Source organism: Odocoileus virginianus, chromosome 32 (assembly GCF_023699985.2).
Source record: "Odocoileus virginianus isolate 20LAN1187 ecotype Illinois chromosome 32, Ovbor_1.2, whole genome shotgun sequence".
NCBI lineage: Eukaryota > Metazoa > Chordata > Mammalia > Artiodactyla > Cervidae > Odocoileus > Odocoileus virginianus.
The window spans coordinates 4,312,568-4,335,369 of NC_069705.1; the positions used below are offsets into that span (position 1 = coordinate 4,312,568).

The following is a 22,802-nucleotide window of genomic DNA, read 5'->3' on the forward strand; positions in this document are numbered from 1 at the left end:
ATGATACCAATATAAATAGTTTTGCCATTCTTGCTCTATTTTTCTATACTATCGAAGTATACATAAACAACAAAAATTTTTTAAAAAGTGCATGTCTAAAACACATGTACAACTTCCGTTGTAGAAATACTGACCGTTGGGGAAATACTGACCAGAGTGGGGTCAAACAGCTCTGTGTGCACTCGTGGGCATGCGTGGACACAGCACAAAAAGCTCTTTCAAGTACCAAGGAAATAAGACGCCAAGGTTGCCAGGCCAAGCCGGGGGTCCCATTCAAACACAACAAGACCTGCCGCTGCTGAGACACAGCTGCCATCCCTGGACAAAGGATGGATTGCCTCTCCATTCATTTCCCAGCCCCTCGGCGGGCAAGGCTGCAACCGGGGTGGGACAACACTGCTCGCGCAAACGCTGACACTGATGGAGCCGCTGTGTCCTCCAGGAGATGACTCTTCATGGCCTGTAAAATACCTGGACTGGATCACAAGGCTTTTGCTGTTTCACCCTCTACCTTTCCCAGACAAGCAGACGGAGACCCAGACAGGCTTGGTGGGCTGTCCAGGGCCACACTGGGGGCTGCTGGTGAATCAGGACCTTCATCCACAACTTCAGATGCCCGGGTCAGTTCATTCCACCTGTCTGAAATTCCCCATGCTAAGCCTACATAGCTCTTTACATGTAAAACTACCTACACTCACACCATATACACACATAAAACCATATTTATATGCATGTATACAACACACATATACACATGCATGCATGCATACTCACATTATGTAGAACCATGTCCCTGCTTCCTGCATGCCTTCTGAACACTCTTTCAGCACAAATGTGTCCCAGAGAGAAGGGCATTCTCCAAACCTCCCCTCCTCCGCACTGTGTTTGCTATTCACCAAACAACCATCTCTCCCCATAACCCTATTTCCCTGAGCCACACAACCAACCTGGAACGCTTTCAGGATCTCTGCCCATCTAATATTCCTGCCAGTGTATAATTATACTGTTAATATTTGTTGTTGTTTACTCGTTAAGGCATGTCTGACTCTTGTGACCCCATGGACCGTAGCCCGCCAGGCTCCTCTGTCCATGGGATTTTCCAGGCAAGAATACTGGAGTGCGTTGCCATTTCCTTCTCCAGGGGATCTTCCCGAGCCAGGGCTCAAAACCACATCTGCTGCATAGGGAGGTGGATTCTTTACCACTGAGCCCCAGGGAAGCCCCGATCAGACTACAGAGGCAGCTTTAGACTTGCAGACAACAGGGCTGAGTCTGCCTCTTTCTTTCTCCCCTCATCTATGGCCCTGTGAACTAGAGGCCTGGCTGGCTCAGGGCTGGGTACCAGCGGCTGGTGGATCTCCACTGATCCAGGACACCCTCAAGGCCTCTCCCCTCCTTCATCCCCACGTCAGCTGGTTCATTCTGTGGCATCTGTCTCCTTAGCCTCTCTCCCCACCTCCCCTCTTCTCATCCCCGCTGATACCCCTTGGGGCAGGCCCTCACTTCCCTACACACTGTTACAAGGTCTCCCTCGTAGTATCTGGTCACACTGCCGGCTCCCCAGTGGCTGATGGCCCGTGGGGCCCCCAGGACCCTTCCCAGGGATGAAAGGGGATGAGATTCTCCATACTACTGCAGACATCACCTGACTGTAGATATGATGGAGACTGTTTCCATAATGCCACAGACGGGACACTACAGACATGATCCATCTTTTCTCCTCTTCATCTGTCACAAGTGGATTGTGGGCTTTTCCCAAGGCTCTCTGCCACAGGCTGTCACAGCAGTGAGCCAGGAGCAGGTGTGGGAATCAGATATTCACATGCTGTGCAGAAACCTACAATGACACCACTCTCCTCGCTGAATTTTTGTTTCGGAAAATAAATTCTTTCTAATAAAAAATTGGTTTTTACGCTAATATATAATGTGCTTATTGTTGTCAGTTTTAATGCATTAGAAACCACTTCTAAAATTTCTCGGTTTTAATTTCTAATTTACAGTATTCAGTAAATACGGACAACATAATCCATGTAAACAAAACCTCTTTGAGATCCTCCTTCAGGGTTGAGAGTCCAAAAGGTTTCTGATGCCAGAAAGTTTGCCAACCACTACCTGAGCTGTTTTCTTAAAGAACATTTGTTTATCATGCTACTCCTGCAACATATAAGCTGTTGCTACCCAGAGGTAAAGTCCTTATGAATTTAGCAGGGCCTTGAAAACTAAGATCATAGTTTCAGTCCCATCACTTCATGGCAAATAGATGGGGAAACAATGGAAACAGTGACAGACTTTATTTTCTTGGGCTCCGAAATCACTGCAGATGGTGACCAAGGCCTGAAATTAACAGACACTTGCTCCTTGGAAGAAAAGCTATGACCAACCTAGACAGTATCTTAAAAAGCAGAGACATTACTTTGCCAACAAAGGCCCGTCTAGTCAAAGCTATGGTTTTTCCAGTAGTCATGTATGTGTGTGACAGTTGAACTCTAAAGAAAGCTGAGCACCAAAGAATTGATGCTTTTGTGGTGTTGGAGAAGACTCTTGAGAGTCCCTTGGACCGCAAGGAGATCCAACCAGTCCATCCTAAAGGAAATCAGTCCTGGGTGTTCATTGGCAGGACTGATGCTGAAGCTGAAACTCCAATACTTTGGCCACCTGATGTGAAGAAGTGACTCATTTGAAAAGATCCTGATGCTGGGAAAGATTGAAGGCTGGAGGAGAAGGGGACAACAGAGAATGAGATGGTTGGATGGCATCACCAACTCGATGGACATGGGTTTGGGTGGACTCTGGGAGTTGGTGACGGACAGGGAGGCCTGGCGTACTGTGGTTCATGGGGTCGCAAAGAGGTGGACATAGCTGAGTGACTGAACTGACTGAGGCTGGTCATCCCACCCACTGCCCACTCCCTTCCTCCATGGAGCCACCCCCACACAGGTGTCCTAAGCCAGCTGCAGTGGTTTTGTGTTGGGTTGACTTCGCTTCGTTTGCCCGTGTTTTCCAGAGTTCCTTAGCCTGGGGGATGCAAGTGAAGACTGGCCACAGCAGAAATCCGTGTGAACCCCGGCAACGGAAGTGGAGCCACGGCATCAGACTGGACGGCCCCGTGGCGCTTCCAGGCGGTGGCTCCCCCGGTGCTGAGTGTGGAGGTGGCCCATGGTTCTGAGTGTGTGTGTTCAGCTCCTCCAGATTCTCCCACGGGCAGGGGCTCCAGTTCATTCTCCCAGGCTTCCGTGGCCCTTGCTTCCCTCACCTCACAGCTCCCTCTCTGAGCCCTGCTGACCTAGAGCAATCGGGCCCGTCACCAGGAGACACTGTACTTCTGGAGCTCTCGCCAGCTTCCTCCCTGGGCCCTGCGCAGCGGTTTTTCTCTGCTCCCCTCTGTGCCCTTGCGGACATCTGCATCCTGAGCCTCTCCCAGGACTCCATGAGGTCTGATTCCTACAATGAATCCATAAGGCCGCGTCATTTGTGATGGTCCTGTTCCCCTTCCCACTTTCTGATTCATACTAAGTCTTCAGGGTGCCCCCCTCCTCTGTCTGATGGAAAACCCCCAGTGGTAACTTTCCTCAGTTAACTCTGAGTCTGAGCCAGGTTGCGACCTGGGACCCTTTGCAGGAGTGCTTGCACCTGGACAAACGCCTCCTCCAGCAACAAGATACAAAGGAACCATCAGGAACTAAAACAACCGCCTGCATGAGCAGCTGGGGCAAATTATGGACAACAAGATACACAGAGCCCAAGAGCCCAAGTGCCACTCGTGAAGAGCTGGGGACAGGAGCGAAAGCAGGGTACTGAGCACTGCCCCCTGCACTCAATACCACCCAAAGGATGGTCAAACACCTAAGTCAGCCCTCCAGCCCGACCCTTAGATCCACCCCTGCTCTCACCCTGTATAAGGAACCGGCTCACCCTCATCAGGGAGTGAGCAAACGAACCTGTTACTTGTTTTCACTCCCCTCCATGCAGCAGGGGCCCCCATAAAGCCTTGTCTGAATTTCTTGTCTGGCCGCTGATCAATTTTTACTGATTGAGGAGCCCAAGAACCCTGGTTGGTGACAGGTCTCTGAAGCCCTTTGGAAGCCGTCCTCATCAACTCACAGCCCAGGTGCCTATGCATGACTCTTTTCTCCCTGGTGTCCTCTTGGCGTCCAGCACATTTATGTAGCACTCCACCTGCAATTCCCTGTGACCTCAGTTTTCCATAGATCTGTCTCTCCCCTCCGCGTCTGCAAGCTCTCAACAGTCAGACAGGATCTCACAGTCTGCATTTTTCTTTCCTCAGCCCTTGGAACAAACGCGTATTCATGAAATAACCCTAACACAGGGGAGGTGGGATAAAAATGGCATATGTGTTTCTAAAGGTCAGACATGAGGGGGAAGGCTGAATGAGAAAAGCTGGAATTGAAGAATTCCATATTTCTAAGCAGGAGGGTCTGTATAAGCTTTCGTAGGCATAAGGATGACTTAGGGAGCTTGTTCAAAATGCAGATTCCTAGCGCCACACTTTCAAATATTCTGATTTAGCTGGTTTGGAGCAGGGCCTACAACTCTTCAGTTTAAGGAGACACAGAGGCTCCTGAGGAAGAGGGTCCTCAGAATACACCTATGAACCACCAGCAAAAAGAATACAGTGGGGGGAAGGATGCTAAGGTTGGCAGTTCTTAGACGAAGCTGTTCTGAATCACTTGGTGGGCGAAGGTAGGGAGAGCGAGGAAGACTTGATAAAAATGCAACTTCCTGGGTTCCACCCAATTTCTCAGAATTAGAATCAGAGGTACCTCGACAGACATGGGCATCGGGGTGTAGAGTCAGGAACTAGACTCTCAGTCTTGAGACCCTGGGGCAGAGGTGTGAGCTTCCTGGCACCCGCCCCACCCCTGAACCTTCCTCCTAGGAAGCAGAGGGTACAGGTGCCAATTGCTCCCGGATGTAGGTGACCAGTAGTCTCCCTTAGTTACAAGAGAGATCCTGGAAAAAAGATCAGGAGCTTTTGGAAAAATACTGGATTAAGAAAAAGACGAATAGAATGGATTCACGGAAAGAATAAAGAATTGGAAGGACAAGCCTCTCTCTGTAATTTTCCCACTGAGTTTTCCCTGTGGGCTCTATGTCTAGGGACCCCTCTCCAACGGGGCCCCATGTAATCTGGACCTGCACCACCTAGTATAGTAACCAACTTCCAGCACTTGAAATGGCAAGACCGAGAAGCTAAAGGCTGAATTTTAATTGTGATTTATTTAAAACTCAAAAACTAATACTCATTCAGTTATTGGAAGATGTTTAGGTATATTTGAAACAAGTTGGATATGCAAATCTGATTTTCGACAGTACATTTTATGAAATGTAAATATAGGTCAAATAATTCTGATGAAAATTCAGTGTCTAAAATGCAGTGGGCTGCAGGATATAAAATACACATGAAATTTCAAAGACTCGGGGTGAAAAACATTTAATAAATTTTAAATTGGTTTTATGCTTTAAATGATAATTTGGAGATATTGGGTTAAGTAAAATATACTGTTAAAACTAATTTCATCTTTCTCTTTTTACATGTGGAGTGCAGCTACTGAAAAGCTGAAATTAAGTAAGTAGCTAGCATTATGTTCCTACTGGACACTTCAGTGCAGTCAAGATTGTGTAAACCGTGACCCCCAGTGTTGTCACTGAATATTTTGAAACCATCTTGGAATGTTACTCTATAGAGACAAATGCATGTATGAAGCTGTCATTCCAGATGACCACAGACTGACTCCAAAGATGCTCCCATTTTGGAAACTCAATCTTTTCTGGATCTCACCTCTACCCCACCTCCACCCGTGATGGAGCAGCCTTCAGGGTAGCTGACAAGCCCCTTCTGAAAAGAAGCCTTGGGATTTCCAACTCCTGGTCTGGTGTCTACATGCCTTGAGCACCCTCTACCTCCAGCAGCATTCCTTTCAAATGACTTTGGCTTATGTCAAACCAGCCCACACTGTTCAAGAACTAGCATTGATAAGAATATTCAAAATCTTATACTACTGGCTCTCAAAGAAGACCCAACACTGTTTTAAATAAAATCAATGGCATCTCTCTCCAAAGGGACCAGTTATGAAGCCAATCGCTCCTTAGCGGTTTGTTTGCTAAATAAACTACCAAACAGAAAATGACATTCTTTTAAAAATTTCTTCCAACAAAGGAATAACAAAGTTTCCTTCCGAAAACTCCTTTGTTATCAGGCGTTTACTCACACCTTGAGACAGAGGTTTTTCACTCGGGGGTCCATCCACCACTCCTCAATGTTACAGCCGTGGTTAGAATAAAAGGGATCCACAATCATGCAAGGTCCTTTCTGATATTTTTTTTTTTTCCTCCACTGATTTCCAGCTGAAATTTAGCATGTCCTTCAAATTTCAGGGCTTCCCTAATAGCTCACCTGGTAAAGAATCCGTCTGCAATGTGGGAGACCTGGGTTCAATCCCTGGGTTGGGAAGATCCCCTGGGGAAGGGAACAGCTACCCAGTCCAGTATTCTGGCCTGGAGAATCCCACGGACTGTACAGTCCACGGGTCACAAAGAGTCGGACACAACTGAGTGACTTTCACTTCACTTCACTTCAAATTTCAAGGCAAGCAACAAACTACATTACTATTATCAGGACCTATGATATCAGCAATAAAAAATCACATTTTTTTTTCTCATAACAACACAATTATTTCAGAAATCCTGAAATATCATTCATGTACATCATAACTTTATGGTAGTTAATTCTTCCTGACTAGCACCTCCTGGGCTTCCCAGGTGGCGCCAGTTGGTAAAGAACCCACTTGCCAGTGCAGGAGACTTAAGAGATGTGGGTTAGATCCCTGGGTTGGGAAGATGCCCTGGAGAAGAGCATGATAACACATTCCAGTTTTCTCGCCTGGAGAATGCCATGGACAGAGGAGCCCGGCGGCAACACTCTACAGGGCTACAAAGAGTCGGACGCGACTGAAGCAACTCAGCACACACGTGCATGGCACCTCATAACACAGAGGCAGCTCTTGGTCAATTTCTAATCTGGTCATTGTGGGTAAGGCGCATTCTCCACCTGGCGATCCAGACATGAAACAAGCTTCATGGTCTTACCTGTCTACACTTGCTTGTCCTTCATTGATACATGGGAAGAAACCAGCTATTCAAATTATTTGTTAGAGTTTTGCAAAAAATGAGAATTTGTAACTCTTTATAAGTTAGCATTGTTTTTCGAAATATGATAGGTGAGTCAGCCACAAGTCTTTACCAGGCAAATTCAAACACATCTGATGGTTAAGCTAACTATTAAAGTGTGTTATTTAAAGTAACTTTTAAAATATGGTGACAGATTGGGCAGTGATACAGGCCATGCATAAGGTTCCACGTGCTGTGAAAATCAGGGTTTCTGTATTTTTTTGTTCTTTGTGATTCTACATACCTTCTACATTTTAACTTTTTTTTAACATTTTATTTAAACAAATAAAAATATTAATTTTAACATGAATACTTAATAATAAATTTTATTTAAACAAAATAAAATGTAAAAAAAAAATAGTAAGTGATACATAGATTTCACTAGACTGCCAAAAGAACACATAGCAGGATAAAAAGTTAAAACCCCCTTACCCAAGCCTTACAGGACTCTGAATACCCATGTGCTTTTAACTCAGGGCACCTGCTTCTAGTAGAATCCACAGTGTTACCTAGCGCCAATCAGGGTCACCCGCACACTGCCTTCTCTGCCCGCAAATGAGTCGCAGGAAGTCTCTCTGTATTTCTGCCTCTATTCTTGCCAGCACGCAGCAAAGGGAGAGAAAGGAATGCGGCTGTTTACAGAAGTGCTGGTGCAGCTTCACCCGAGAAAGGCCTTGGAAGCTGATGATGACCGAGAGATTTTGGAGCCTGCGGAGCAAACAGTAACTTCCTAGTAATTCAGTAAAATGCCATTAATTTTTCTTAGAAACCAGCTGGCTCTTCCACCCTCAATATGAAAAGTGAATTAAAATTTTACCTGTTATTTCTGAAGCTACTTCCCTTCAGTGGTTGAGTACAACATGAATGTATATTTAGAAACAGTACAGCACCTTCCAATTAAAAAGAAAGCTAAGTGGGGCTTCCACGGTAAAACCAGGCTGGGCAGAAGACAGCGATGCGTGCTGGAAGCCCACATTTCTCAGCGCTGTTGTCCCAACATTTAGAAACACCCCTGGCTTAAAAACAATGTTGTGGCTTTTAGAAATTTTATTCCTTTTTTTTAAATTAAAAAAAAAGCACCAAAAACAAGATTCAGCCCACAATGTAACATTGTCAATACATATTCTTCATTACACAACTGACACGCCAACTGTTCCCTAAGCATGTCAGACTCTTCAAATCCCACACCCACACACTGTGAACTCATCTGCACCCAGATATGAATAAAGATGAAGAGCATCTTGAGGAAATAGCATCTCCATTCTCAAATGGCAAAAGCCGTGGAGCAAAGTCCTCCTAGTGTCTGAGGGAATCTCTTGGAGGAACAAGAAAGACCCCGAGAGCCACCATGTTGTCAGAAAAAATTCACATCCTTCACAGTAAATATGCTATTTGACCCATAATGGTAATTTCTATAGACCTAAGTGTATGCCAGCAAATTTGGAAAACTCAGCAGAAGCCACAGGGCTGGAAAAGGTCAGTTTTCATTCCAATCCCTAAGAAAGGCAATCCCAAAGAATGCTCATACTACTGCACAATTGTACTCATCTCACATGCTAGTAAAGTAATGCTTAAAATTCTCCAAGCCAGGCTTCAGCAATACGTGAACTGTGAACTTCCAGGTATTCAAGCTGGCTTTAGAAAAGGCAGAGGAACTAGAGATCAAATTGCCAACATCCACTGGATCATCGAAAAAGCAAGAGAGTTCCAGAAAAACATATATTTCTGCTTTATTGACTATGCCAATGCCCTTGACTGTGTGGATCACAACAAACTGTGGAAAATTCTGCAAGAGATGGGAATGCCAGACCACCTGACCTGCCTCTTGAAAAACCTGTATGCAGGTCAGGAAACAACAGTTAGAACGGGACATGGAACAACAGACTAGCTCCAAATAGGAAAAGGAGTACATCAAGGCTGTATATTGTCACTCTGCTTATTTAACTTATATGCAGAGTACACCATAAGAAATGCTGGACTGGTTGAAGTACAAGCTGGAATCAAGATTGCCAGGAGAAATATCAATAACCTCAGATATGCAGATGGTACCACCCTTATGGCAGAAAGTGAAGAGGAACTAAAAAGCCTCTTGATGAAAGTGAAAGAGGAGAGTGAAAAAGTTGGCTTAAAGCTCAACATTCAGAAAACTAAGATCATCGCATCGGGTCCCACCACTTCAAAGCAAATAGATGGGGAAACAGTGGAAACAGTGTCAGACTTTATTTTTCTGGGCTCCAAAATCACTGCAGATGGTGATTGAAGCCATGAAATTAAAAGACGCTTACTCCTTGGAAGGAAAGTTTATGACCAACTTAGATAGCATATTAAAAAGCAGAGACATTACTTTGCCAACAAAGGTCCATCTAGTCAAGGCTATGGTTTTTCCAGTGGTCATGTATGGATGTGAGAGTTGGACTGTGAAGAAAGCTGAGCACCGAAAAATTGCTGCTTTTGAACTGTGGTGTTGGAGAAGACTCTTGAGAGTCCCTTGGACTGCAAGGAGATCCAACCAGTCCATCCTAAAGGAGATTGGTCCTAGGTGTTCATTGGAAGGACTGATGCTGAAGCTGAAACTCCAATACTTTGGTCACCTCATGGGAAGAGCTGACTCATTGGAAAAAACCCTGATGCTGGGAGGGGTTGGGGACAGGAGGAGAAGGGGACGACAGAGGATGAGATGGCTGGATGGCATCACCGACTTGATGGACATGAGTTTGAGTAAACTCCGGGAGTTGGTGATGGACAGGGAGGCCTGGCGTGCTGCGATTCATGGGGTTGCAAAGAATCGGAGATGACTGAGCGACTGAACTGAACTGAAGTGTTTCATAGGGCTTCCCAGGTGGTGCTAGTGGTAAAGAACCTGCTTGCCAATGCAGGAGAAGTAAGAGATGCGGGTTCGACCCCTGGGTGGGGACACTGAAGCGACTTAGCACGCACGCACGCACCAAGTGTTTCACATCCACCTCAGAAGAGGAAGCCCTTGGCTTCTCTGCAGTTTGGCTCCCACAGAGGTTGGTGAGGAAACCTCTCACTGATGGGGGTGAGAGCCACAGTAGCCTCAGACACCTCAGTCCTGAGGGCCCAGGTGGCTCAGAGCTTGGAGCAGACTGAGGCAGACCAAGGCTCAGGTCAGCTCCTGGAGCAGAGGCGGCAGTGTTCTGCAGTGGGGCCAGGATCTAGCTCTGATGCGATTTTCAAAGACAGCTGTCCCGACTTCAAGGCCCACCTGCAACTATGAAGCATCTCCTGATCATGTTCAATTAGGCAATACCAAAAAATGAATACAGATAACACAAAATCAGAGTAACAACAGGATTCAAGGCATTATAATCAGCCTGAAAAGAAAGTCGCTCAGTCGTGTCCGACTCTTTGCAACCCCATGAACTGTAGCCCACCAGGCTCCTCTGTCCATGGAATTCTCCAGGAAAGAATACTGGAGTGGGCTGCCATTCCCTTCTCCAGGGGATTTTCCTGACCCAGGGATCGAACCTGGGGCTTCTGCATTGCGGGCAGATTCTTTACCATCTGTGACCACCAGGGAAGCCAGCTGTCACAAAGCAATGACAGAGAGCTTTTTGCCAGGCCTGATGAAGTAGGCTGGGGGCCTGTCTACCTCTCTACTGTACAGAAGCCAGCATCCACCAAGCTCCCTCAGCTAGAAATAATTCTACTCTCCTCTTAAGGTATGATCATTTCCATAAAAGCCTATGTGATCAAAGCCAACCTGGGATGGAAAGGACTCGAAAGAGGGGAAACTGCACAAATGTAAGTGCAGATCCTGACATGACCCCAACTAACACCTTGCAGGGCTGACTGTACCTTGAAGAAATAGTCACCACACATGGCGTGGAGGCAGCTTGCCCCCTCTTCCCCACAATCTTGAATCCAAGCAAAAGCAATGAATAGCTCTCAGCTGGATCTGTGACATCCAGCCTTTCAAAATGGCATGTCAAGCTCCTTGCAATGTTTTTAACAGAATGAAGGAGAAAAAACACTCCTACATTTCTCTTCCCCCATCGATCGTTCAAATTAAAAAGGCAGGTGAGGATATCCAGGAAGCTCTGGATGAATGAGATGAGACCAGGCTTAGGCGGCTCTGAGCGCAGGGCTCTGCCCATAGCACGCAGGGCCCTGGGCACAATTCTAACCCGTGTCTGGTACTTTGCAAGGGCTTTTATCTCCGTAGTCCAAAAGGTTCCTCACTGCAAGGCCGGTAGGACAAGAAACAGCAGAGCCACGTGGCAGAAAACCGGAGCTCCGAGACCTTGAGGGAATCACCTGTGGCCACACGACAGCTGTCAGTGTCAGCCACTCAGTCGTGTCAGGCTCCTTGCGACCCCACGGCCTGTGTCCTCTGTCCCTGGAACTTTCCAGGCATGAATACTGGAGTGAATCGCCATTCCCTTCTCCAGGGGATCTTCCCGACCCAGGGATCGGACCCAGGTCTCCTGCATTGATGGCAGACTCTTTACCATCTGAGCCACCAGCAATGCGACTGTCAGAACCATATTCAAAACTGGGTCCAGTGTTCAACTGCAACCTTACGGGGACACAGTTTGGGGGTCTGGAGTCCCCGTCTCCTACAGGAGATTGGATACAGCCTCTGGATATGCTTTGCTTTGTTTGCTTATTTTTTAAATTGAATTAGTTCTACCATTAAACATCAGGAGCTTTTGCATGTGAATCCAGATGTCTTTTTTTTGTTGTTTGAAAATCCAAAGCTTAGACCTGTGAGGCTGCAGGCAACAGGAAGGCAGGGCGAAGAGGAGACCATGGGACACTTCGCCCATAACCCAGATGTGATCAAAGCCCCACTCCCTCCACCGGCTCACACTCAGCTGCACAGAGCCTTCACACTCCATGCTGTCCTTCTCTTCAATGCTTCTGGTCACGGGACCCTCCTTCTCCTGAGAGGCCGCCACGTATCTTGCCAGTTACACGAGCTTTTATCAGCAGTCTTTTTTGGATTCGCTTCAAATGCCCCTGGCTCCATAAAGTCCATTCTGATATGCCTGGAAGAGCTAACCAGGCTTTGTTTAAGTCTCTTCGACATTTTCTTGTGCTTGTTTTATTGGACCATACGTGCGCTATTCAGTCCTGGGTACAGAGGAAGCAATCCCCAATGTGGTGCTCAGTCCTAAAATCAAAGACTTGCCATGCATCAGAGACTATTCAAAGTGCCTTGTGCATACGAACTCATTTCAGCCTCACAACGACCGGTTATCATACCCATTTGATGTAGAGAAAATTGAGGCAGTGTTAAATGTTAAAAGCTAGGACAGCCTCCCAGATTCCCTGATCCAACCATTAAGCGGCAGAAGAGGCATGGGAATGGGGTCTGGCGACCTCCGGATGAGAAGGTGGATTGGATGGACACTTAGACAGAAGGAAGGGAGGGAGAGAAGAAGGGAAAGCAAGAGAGAAGGAAAGAGAGACAGATGAGCTGTCGGGAGCTGGTAACAGCAGATGGAGGCGGTTTCGTGGCAGAAACTGCAATCTTGGGCAGGGGGCGGGCAGGGGCTATGGTGTGGACGAGTCATTTTAAACAGGAGACTCTCCGGGAAGACTGCCCTGCTTTAGAATGTCAGGCAGTTTCTGGGGTGCAGATGGCCCACCACACCTGATGTCAAGCGACCGTATGACCCCACCCAGTGCAGAGTTTGAGAGGTGTGAAGCCTTGTCCATACTAACTAGTACGAGCACGCCTGCTTGAATGCCTCGGGATGCAGATGCACCAAGGAAAATGCCAGCTGAAGACCCAGGCAGGTGAGGAAGGATCTACTGAAGCATCATAAGGATCTACTTCCAGAGGCAACCAGGAGTCCCTGAGCCGTTTTCAGCAGGGAGGGACATGACTCCACGGTTATGAAGGGTGAGACACAGATGCGCACGCCGTCCACACTTCAGGAGCTCCTCTCTGTCTCTCCTGAGCGATGACTCTTCTTGCGAGGAAAGTTATCAACCGTCCCACTCCTTCCCGACTCCATCCCTGTGCCTGCCGGCATCCTCTCCTCCATCCCCTCGCTCAAGTCGCAGCCCCTCGCAACCCCTCGAGGTGGTGGGGAGTCTCCACCTGTCACTGTTGCATCTGTGCTGCCTAAGGAAGGCAGTGCAAAGCAGAGAGCCTGAACCATCTTACAGAGGGAGCCCTGTCTCAGGAGTATACATGAAACAACGCCACCGCAGACCACAGCGCTGGAAGGGGCTTTGGAAACAGCTGGCTTCCAAACACCCTCTCGCCGAGGAAGGAGAGCAGAAGGCAATCGTCTTAGCCAGCCCAAAGACCCTGAGCTGGGAAGGTCCAAAGCTGGACTGAGAACCAGGCTGCCCGGCTCCCGGTCGAACACTCTACATGCACATAAAGACTATGTTTCTGAGATGCTGTGTACCCCCTTCAGAGCCAAAGGCTTTCTTAGAAGAGTTTTTTTTTCTACCGAGCTGGTTCCACTTCACCAGCTGGAACAGACAGACACAAGGCAATCTCCAGAAGCAGGATCCTGCTGTCATTTCCCCCAGCACAGGACAACACAAGCCATCTGCTCAGGGAACACGCTGTGACCTCGGTCCACCTCCCTCACTCGAGGTCTTATGATCCAGTCTAAGAACTCTCCAGGTCCTGGCCTCTTCCCATGGGGCCTCCCTCCATCTGCCTGCACTGAGGCCATTTCCTGGTAAGTAGGCTGGGCAGGGACAGGAAGTAAACCTTGCAAAGCCATTGTGGCAGCTCTGCTTTGGAAAAAAAAAAAAAATGTTGCAGAAGGTGAAACTTCCAGCTGAAATGCACCGTAGTCTAATAATTCAGCCTCACTTCAGGTGAAATTGGCCGAGGCGTCAGGACATCTGGCCAAGGCAGCAATCGGGAACTGGAATGCGGGCCAGCGTCCACCCAGCCAGGACCCAGAGGCTGCAGCTATTCCAAGGAAGCCCATTGTCCAGTCCTTACAGAGGCTTCCTCCAGCCTGGCTGTGACCTGCTATGTGGCTTCTTTCAGCTAGAATCGTTCTCCACTTCCCAACGCCCATCAGTGGCCACCACCATGACCCCTGGGAACGGGGCAGATAACGACAATCCCTTGGGCCAGAGAACTGAAAACTGATCTGGGGAGAGAGACCCTGGGGAGGTGACAGCAGCTGAAAGAAAGAAAAGAAAGAAAGTGAAGTCGCTCAGCCATGTCCAATTCTTTGTGACCCCATGGACTGTGGCCCTCCAGGCTCCTCCGTCCATGGGAGTCTCCAGGCAAGAATACTGGAGTGGGTTACCATTTCCTTCTCCAGGGGATCTTCCCGACCCAGGGATTGAACCCGGGTCTCCCTCATTGCAGGCACACGCTTTACATCTGAGCCACAAGGGGAGTGGTGGATAGCAGAGGAGGGACCTTATGTTACCATTTGTCCAGGCCCATCCCAACTCACACCCCCTTTGTACAGCAACAGCTAGGCCCCCTTTCCTTCTCGAAAGCACCCCGATCATCTGTGGTCACCCTAGCCACAGTCCTCTCCAAGGTGTCTATCAACAGAATTCCAGGAATCCACAAACTTGAATGTGGCAACAGTCACGAATGTGCTTCCCGACAATGAGCTACAATTTAGCATCTCATTCTATTATAAACGCAGGCCACAAACTTCAGACGGAGTATGCGTACCAGTGACACTGTCACCCAAACATACAAATGGGATGCTTTCCTATCGTGGTTCAGGCCTTCAGTTACCCAAGGTGGCATCACACTCATCCAATTATTGGTCTATGTCTGATCTTGTTACACTGACGCTAGTAGGTCACAGTGGTTTATGTAGCATGTAAAATGGTCTCAATAAGATTTGTGTTATAATCTTACGTGTTGCAAGGAGTACACTGAAACACATCATTCTAGGGTCCCTAAACTTGTCAGACCACCAAAAGGCACCATGGCGTAAGTAAGATTAAGAGGCTTTGGCCCGGTGTTGCAGAAGCCACCTTCGCCAAGGACAGAGGACGTGGGGAAGAAATCCTGCCCTCTGGGTGAGGTCTCAGCCTGCCCCCGAGTTGATCCCGACCTTGAGGAATTATGCAGGGGCGCTGACACTGTGTGCACCTCTTCTCCAGGCCTTTATCATTCCCATTAGCTTTCTTCATCTTCTCTTATTTTTATGCCTTTCTTTATCCTTCGGGTTTAGTTTAAACCAAGTATCTGTTCGTCTTCCTCTGCTGATGGCTGGGCCCTCTTCCTTTGGGTGATCCATTTCCCCTGATGCTTGCCTCCTCCCACCCCCTTTTTCTCCTACCCCCACCTCCACTGCTTCTCCGGGACCTCTCTCCTGGGCCTCCTGACCCGGCGGGCCCTCAGCCATCCTTTTTTCTTAGGTTTTGTAGCAAGTGCTTCGCACACCAAGGGTCTGCATACTATCTTTCATTGGAGCAGGATATTCATTATGTTGATAGGAAGTGTTTTTGAGAAGCAACTAGAAAACAGACTGCCCACCCAAATAAATGACTCCGAAACACCCCACGGCAGGAGATGCTATAATTCTGACAACCCAAGCTTAAATATAATCTGTAGAAAGGATGGCAAGCATTCCTGCTTGATAATCCCTCATGACCAGATGTCTAGGGAAGGTCAGCAAGCTGGGGCCAGGATTCCTCGCAGAGCATCAGTTCCCAGTGTAGCCACAGAAAGGATCCTGCTTAGTCACTGCTACCCGGGTGAGCCCTCTGTATGCAGGCCTATACGAGCACTGCTTTTCTAGACCAGAATTGAGGGCAGACTCGAGGAGAAGTCAGCGTGACTTAAGGACCTCTGTGCTTTAGCTGTGGACAAAGCAGCCTGTGCCTTCTCCTTCCTCCTACCAGGGGAAGTTTGTGTCCTGAAACAGCCATCTCCCCCTGCAAGGGACTGATTACTTACATGCAGACTGAAAAGTCTATCAATGATCTAAAGAAAAGAAGAAGAGGGAAAGAAGGCAGGAAAAAAGAAAGAAAGTAAGAAGGAACCAAACTAAATTTGTGTTACTCCATGCTTAAGAGTGACTCACAATATTATATTTTTTTTATTTTTTATATTTGTTCCCATTTTACTTCCACTAAAAGGCACAAATCCTTTTTCAAACACTGTCTCAAATCCTTTTTTCAAAACCTGTCCCTGGACAAGTATTAACATAAAAAGCAGCTCAGAGAGTGTAGGAGAAATTGAAACCATAAATTTTATAGTATCTGTTAATTTATCCTCCGAAAGAAAAAAGTCTTTATCAGAGTGGTTCTTTTTCAGTACATGCATGCATGCATGCTAAGTCACTTCAGTTGTGTCCAAGTCTGTGCGACCCCATGGACTATAGCCCGTCAGGCTCCTCTGTCCATGGGATTCTCCAGGCAAGAGTACTGGAGTGGGTTGCCATGCCCTCCTCCAGGGGATCTTCCCAACCCAGGGATTGAACCTGCATCTCTTAAGTCTCCTGTATTGGCAGGCGGGTTCTTTAACACTGGCACCACCTGGGAAGCCCTTTTCAATACTTAATTCAGATTTTAAAAAAAATTTTTAAATATTATACAGTCCTTACTTTTAACTTACTCACTTTGGGAAAATATGGTCCAAACTTGTCAGGTCTTGAGAAGGTTGCAGACTTCATTTTTGCCTCAAATGGCTATTTCATACATCATGTTGTGATGTATTAATTCATCAGTTTTTACAAAGCACAGATAGGTATATACCAGTATGTCAGATCTGAGAGCTGCCATTATGGTTCCCAACCACTTGTAGAATAAAGCTCATCATAGCCACAGTCTGAAGATAAATCCTGTGGATTATTCAAATCTAGATTAAGATATTATATTTTTATTTAAAATAAAGTCAATGAAGAAATAGCTTCTCAGGTTCTACCTGGCTATATTTTCTTTTCCTTATCTTCCCCCTGTCATAACCTTCAAATCCCACATATCCTTATTATTCGGATTCTCTTGTTAATAAAAACAGGTCAAATTCAGATGCTCTGGTTCTTGATTCTCTTATTTTTAGCTATCTCACCAAAACTGAGAATTTTAATTTTTACTATGTATTGTATAAAAATAGTTATTCACTGTGTTCTGAATAAAAAGGTTTTATGTGTTTCATAACCTTTTCCCAGCACATGTTGCTCAATAATAATTGTTATTCTGTCAACAAACTTGTGTTTATATGGTTTAAGATAAATATACCCCCAACGAATTATCCCCGGAGGAGCGCTGTGTGGGCCACAGGCAGTGAGTGCGCGAGTTGGCAGAAGGGATGTGGGCCACACTCATGGGACACGGAGACAAGGAACGCCCCTGGCACCCTTGAAAAGCTCGGAACTGGAAACCAGGATGTCGGCCCAGGGGCTAACAGAGTCTTCCTCGTAGTTCCTAAGAGAGGGACCCCTTCTCTGGGAGACTGTCATGCCTGATTTCAGTGCCACGTGGTTTCTGCTCCAACACTGTGGGAATCCAGTTAAAGCAGCAAGCCTTCCTTCAGAAGATCACCCTTCTAGGATGATTTGAGGTTCAGGGCTCTCTCTGCGTACTGGGGCATCAGTACCTACTTTTTCCTACTTATAGTAAAAACAACATGCGTTTCTAATGAACTCTCTAGAAAGCGAATGCTTCCCTTGAGATAACCAAGATCAGTCAGCCTTGAGGAGGTGGGCAGGAGGGGAGGCGGGAAGGACAGCATCCCGCAGGGCACACCAAAGCCCTCTGTCACCCAAGCCTCCTTCCATCTCCCCCCACCCCTACCTCACCCCCACATGGGTGTCCTTGCTGCCTAAAGGCCTCCATCCTGGCTTGTCACAGCAACAGGGGTGAAAAGCTTGTTCCAGGGGACACAAAAGGCACCAAATCTCCACCATCTGCCTGCAACTCTTCCCTCCCCCGCCTCAGTGTGACTGAGAAACAGGCTTTCCCAATTTCCTCTCTGTTTACTTTTTGTTGATTCAGCTCCAGGGGAAGAGCATCTTGATACTGTAGCTGCAGGGGAGAAGACAGGGGATGTTCTTAGGAATCAGAATTCTGTCCTACAGGAACGCCCAGGGGCATACGGAATGCCCAAACTGCTAGGGAAAGTACCCTTTGTTAAAGGGGCTCAGTGAGTGAGACGCGGCAAATAATTTCCCCGTTTCTGAGCCCCAAGTATGTCTGCTTCTGAGTCCCAAGTATGTCCAGCAGAAAGATGTGGTTTTGCCTCAAGTTGACAGCAGCCTAAAGTTTAGGATCAGAAATCAGAAACCAATGATCAGAAATCCAGGAGAAATAACACCAAATCGCTTCATTGGACGCAAAAGGATTTTTCCCTCTGAGGTCCCACATTTTCTCTTATTTTCACAAACACCTGCAGGTGGGGGAAGACAGAGCCATTCCACTGGACAGAAGGATGAGGCTAAAATGGCTGAGCATGCCTTTAATTTTCTTTAGAATTATGGAAAAGGCTGCACAGTTAGTCTTTTATCAGAAGACTTACAAATGGTCTACTGCAATTTTTGGCAAAAGACATACATTTGTAGTGGTTTAACCATTCTACGATCGTGGCTTTTTTCTGGTTATGCAGATGGAGGCATTTATGTCAAATTAGCAAAGACCTCTACTTTTTTAATAAAGTTTTTCCCTAATCCATTTTTCACAGATTAATTTTAAGGTGCTGAAAAACCACCACAGTGAACCCAATGCCTGTGTGCATCAACATGGGCTACTTCAACCAAGGGTCAGAAGACAGTGGTTCTAGTACTAGTGGTGCTAGGAAGGCACAAAAATGACCTTCATCAGGGAATCTCCTTCCCACCTCTGGGCTGGGAGGGACAGATCTGAGAAGTCCCTCGCTCTGATATTCTGGGATTCAGTCACGAGAAATAGACTCTTGCAGAATCCAGTGTCTACAATTTGTGTCTCTGGAGCGGACCCTGATCACACTCATATCCTCCTTACATATCTCATCACTTTTACAAAGGGGCTTCCCAGGTGGCGCTAGTGGTAAAGACCCTGCCTGCCAGTGCAGGAGATATAAGAGACACGGGTTCGATCCCTGGGTCTAGAAGATCCCCGGAGGAGGGCATGGCCACCCACTCCAGTGTGCTTGCCTGGAGAATCCCATGGGCAGAGGAGCCTGGCGGGCTATAACAGTCCATGGGGTCGCACAGAGTCAACACATGACTGAAATGACTTACCATGCACTCTCTCCAAAAGACTCAGAAAAGAAGTCCAGTGCCGGCAGCCAATTGCCTAAATCTGCTTCCAGAGCCAGGATCCCACCCTCCCGAGGTGCGCCCCAAGGGACCGATCAGTGTCACAGCCCCAGAAGCCTCACAGGCCAGCGCAGCACTGCCAACACGGCCCCGGGTTGGAGCAGAAGACTAGGGCCTCCCCCACCTCCTGTGGTCAAAGGGTCTGTGGGAGCAAGTGGGCTTCAAAGCAGGGACAGACGAGCCGTCCTCCATCCAAGACTAACCCGTCCCGCCACTTACTGGCTGGGCAACAACGAGCAAACCGATTACTTCCTCCACGGCTTAGTTTTCAAAATAACTCTCCTCCTGGGTTGTGAGCAGGGTTGTGCTCAGGAAACCATCAGAGACTGGCACAGAGTAAAGGCCAGTGTGGACGATCGTCCCTGCTACCTGGCCCCTCAGGAGATCTCCCCAGCAACCTGCACAAGCACCTTGGTGCGGATCTTAAGTCCTCCTTCAGCAGCTGCCAAGGGGACTTTCCTGGTGGTCCAGGGGTTGACAATCTGGCTGCCAAGGTAGGGGACACAGGTTCTCTCCCTGGTCCGGGAGGATTTCACATGCCACAGCTACTGAAGCCTGAGGGCTCCAGAGCCCGGGCACCTAGGGAGGGTAGCCCCACTCTCCTAGGGAGGGTAGCCCCACTCTCCCGCAGCTAGAAAAAGCCTGCCCGCCGTAAGACCCACCGCAACCAAACAAATGATTTTAAAAGAGTTGCCAAAGGACACGTTCCGTCTCTTTCTGCAAGCAAAGCAAGTGAGCGGAAGACAAGCAGGCCATAAGAGAGAAGCAGGTCCTGGGCGTCAAAAGCTCAATGGTGAGCTTGAGCGAGGGACTTAATTCTAGGATCCTACCTCGAGAGCCAGGGAATTCGGAAGAGACCAAAGCTGGCCTGTGGGGTGTGGCCTTGGCGCTCAGAAGCTGTACCCCAGCCTCGTCCCAGGGCACCCCCGACAGCTGCTTGGAGCTCTGGAGCTTGCCTTCGGGAGGCAGGGCGCGCGCGGCCGCAGGGGGACCCTGGATGCAGGGGAATGACCCAACTCAGGACCCCTCCCTGATTCCGGGCCAGTCGAAGTCTCTTCCAGAAGGGTCTGGCCCAAGCCTGGGGTCCAACAGAGGGGTCTGCGCGGAGCTCTGCTTTCTCCCAGCTCGGATCCGGAGATGTCTGCAGGGGAACCGCAGGGACGAAACGGGGGTCCCCCTCCGCGCCTGCACGTGGGAGAGCTGCGCAGGGACCACCCGAGGGTTTCGGGCGCTCCAGACCCAGGCGACGTTCAAACCCCTCTTCTCTGAAGCCGGGAGGAAGCAACCCGGACCGGAGTCTCAGCCGAAGGCGCCACTTTGAGAGAGGCGTGCACCTCCTCAGAGAGAGGAAGGGTTAAACCCAGAGCTGCCAGGCCTTTGGGAGCCTGGCGAGTTCCCCGCCGGCCTCCGCGGGGCAAGGGGGGGGCTCCCTTTTCTTCTCCACAGCACTCTAGGGACCCGCCTCCCAATGGCCTTCCCCACCAGACTGCTGGGGTGCCAAGGAGGAAAGGGGCTGGCCTTCCCGCATCCGCCAAGAAGCCTGAACAGCCCAGAGGGTCTACCTGGGGGCTGAGAGGTGGACTGAGTCCCCTCTGCCCGGGGCCCCGGGCCTGGGAGCCAGGCCTCCCCTCCCCCGAGGCCCGCACCCCCGCGCCCCGCGCCCCGCCTTTCGCCGCATCCCCTCCGGGATCAGCGCTCCGGAGCCGCCGGGGGGCTCGGGGCTCCCGGGGTCGCTCGCTCCGCCCAGGGGGGAGGCGCGGGAGGCGGGGGAGGGGGCTGGCGCTGCAGCCGCGGCCCCTGCGCCGTCCTCCCACCGCCTGGGACTCGGGTCTCCACGCCCAGGCGCCGGGGACACTCCCCAAGCAGCACACAGCCTTCCCCCGAATCCCGGAATCCCCTTCCCACCCCGGGGCTGCGGAAACACCCCGAACTCCTAGGCGCCGGGCTGGGAGGGTGGGCGTGGGCCGGCCGGCCGGGCTGCGGAAGGGGCAAGGTACAGCCGCGGGCGCTGGGGAAGGGAACGCGGGGTCCTCCTGGAGCTGGGAAAGCGCCCCCAGACCACTCAGCCACCGCCCAAGACGCCAACGGACACGGTCTGTTCCATCCGGAGACGGAGATAGCCCCAGTCCAGGCATCAGAAGCCGGCCTTCCCACGCCCCCCACCCCCGGGTCCGGCATTCGGCGGCTGGGGTCGCGCTTCCCCGCGTACCCGCCTCCTCCCCCAGGCGTATTTACACACCCGGTCGGTGCCCTCCACACTCGGATTCCCAGAAGACGGCTTGGGGAGCCGGCCCCTCGTCCACTTACCGAGCTTTTGGGTCTCCCCTCAACCGGATCCGTCTCCACCTTCAGCTTCCTCCCACCCCACCCCCCAACACCCCGCCGGCCACCTTTGCCCACCCCAAACCACTTACTTCACCCACCCGGATCTGCACTTGCCTTCCCACGGCGCACAGCCGCAAACCACTCCGAGGGTTTCATGACCGAGTTGGAGGTGGCACACGGGAGAACCGACCGACTCCCGCCGCGCCGGACGGAGCCCCGGGGCGGGGGGGAGGGGGGCAGCCTCCCCCCCGCGTCCCACCAGTTCTAGTTCACCCTCTAGGCTGCTACTCAACCCCTACAGGCAGGATGAGCACCGCTGGGTCCCAGACCCTCGCCCCTCCGCAGGGAGCGAAAAGTCGACTGGCAAGAACACAGAGAAACAGACAGATGCCTCCGGCGAGGCGGGGAGGGGGGCGGGGGGGGGAGGATGGGGGGAAGGGCGCAAGCGAGAACTAGACGTGCAACTTGCACGCACTGGCTGAGCGCCGCGCAGTGAGGGGGCACAAAAGTTTGCAGACTGTGGCACTGCAGCCAGCGGCACGCGAGCAAAGAGGGTCGACAACCACCCCCCCCCGCCCCCCACCCAGCACCACCTCTCCCGCCACTCGCCAGGAGGGGGTCCCTCCAAGGATCTGCGCCAGGGAGCCTGGGGGTTGGACACGGCTCAGAAATGGGGTGATGGTTCTTCTCTACGGGTTCCGGGGAGGGACGGCCTAGGCACCCGGGCAGAGGGGCCAACGCGGCGCTGGGCGAAAAGCAACAGGCGGCTGCACCTTACCTTGCGCCAGTCCGCGGCCGGGGCGGCTGCTCCATCCTCGCAGCGCACGGAGGAGGCGTTGGGTGCGTCTGCGGGGCGGCGTGCGCGCTGCCAGACCCGCAGCAGCCGCCGTCCCCGCCCGACTGCCCGCAGGGCTGCCTGCCTCGGACCGGGCCGGCCGGGTGGGCCGGTTCTCCCTCGGTGGCGGCGGCGGCGGCGGCGTTGGTGCGCGGGACGCGGGCGGTGAGTGGCTGGGCCGCCGTCCCCCGGCGCCTCGGCGGGGAGAGGGCGCGGCCCCCGGGGGCGCGAGGGGG

The 22,802-nt window shown here is 50.2% G+C and overlaps 1 protein-coding gene across 4 annotated transcripts in view; it reads right to left on the reverse strand.

The window, feature by feature from the left end:
• The window catches only part of LRRC3B (leucine rich repeat containing 3B), a 94,510-nt gene extending 71,912 nt beyond the window's left edge, over positions 1-22,598 (reverse strand). Inside the window, exon 1 of one of the 4 annotated variants that reach the window (XM_070459810.1) lies at positions 22,510-22,598. The gene's annotated coding sequence lies outside the window, so the exon portion shown is untranslated. Of the gene's footprint in view, positions 1-21,713; positions 21,756-21,829; positions 22,108-22,509 lie in introns of those variants that run through there. The other 3 variants (XM_070459812.1, XM_070459811.1, XM_070459813.1) reach the window with 3 other exon arrangements.
• Between the last annotated feature and the right edge of the window lie 204 nt (positions 22,599-22,802).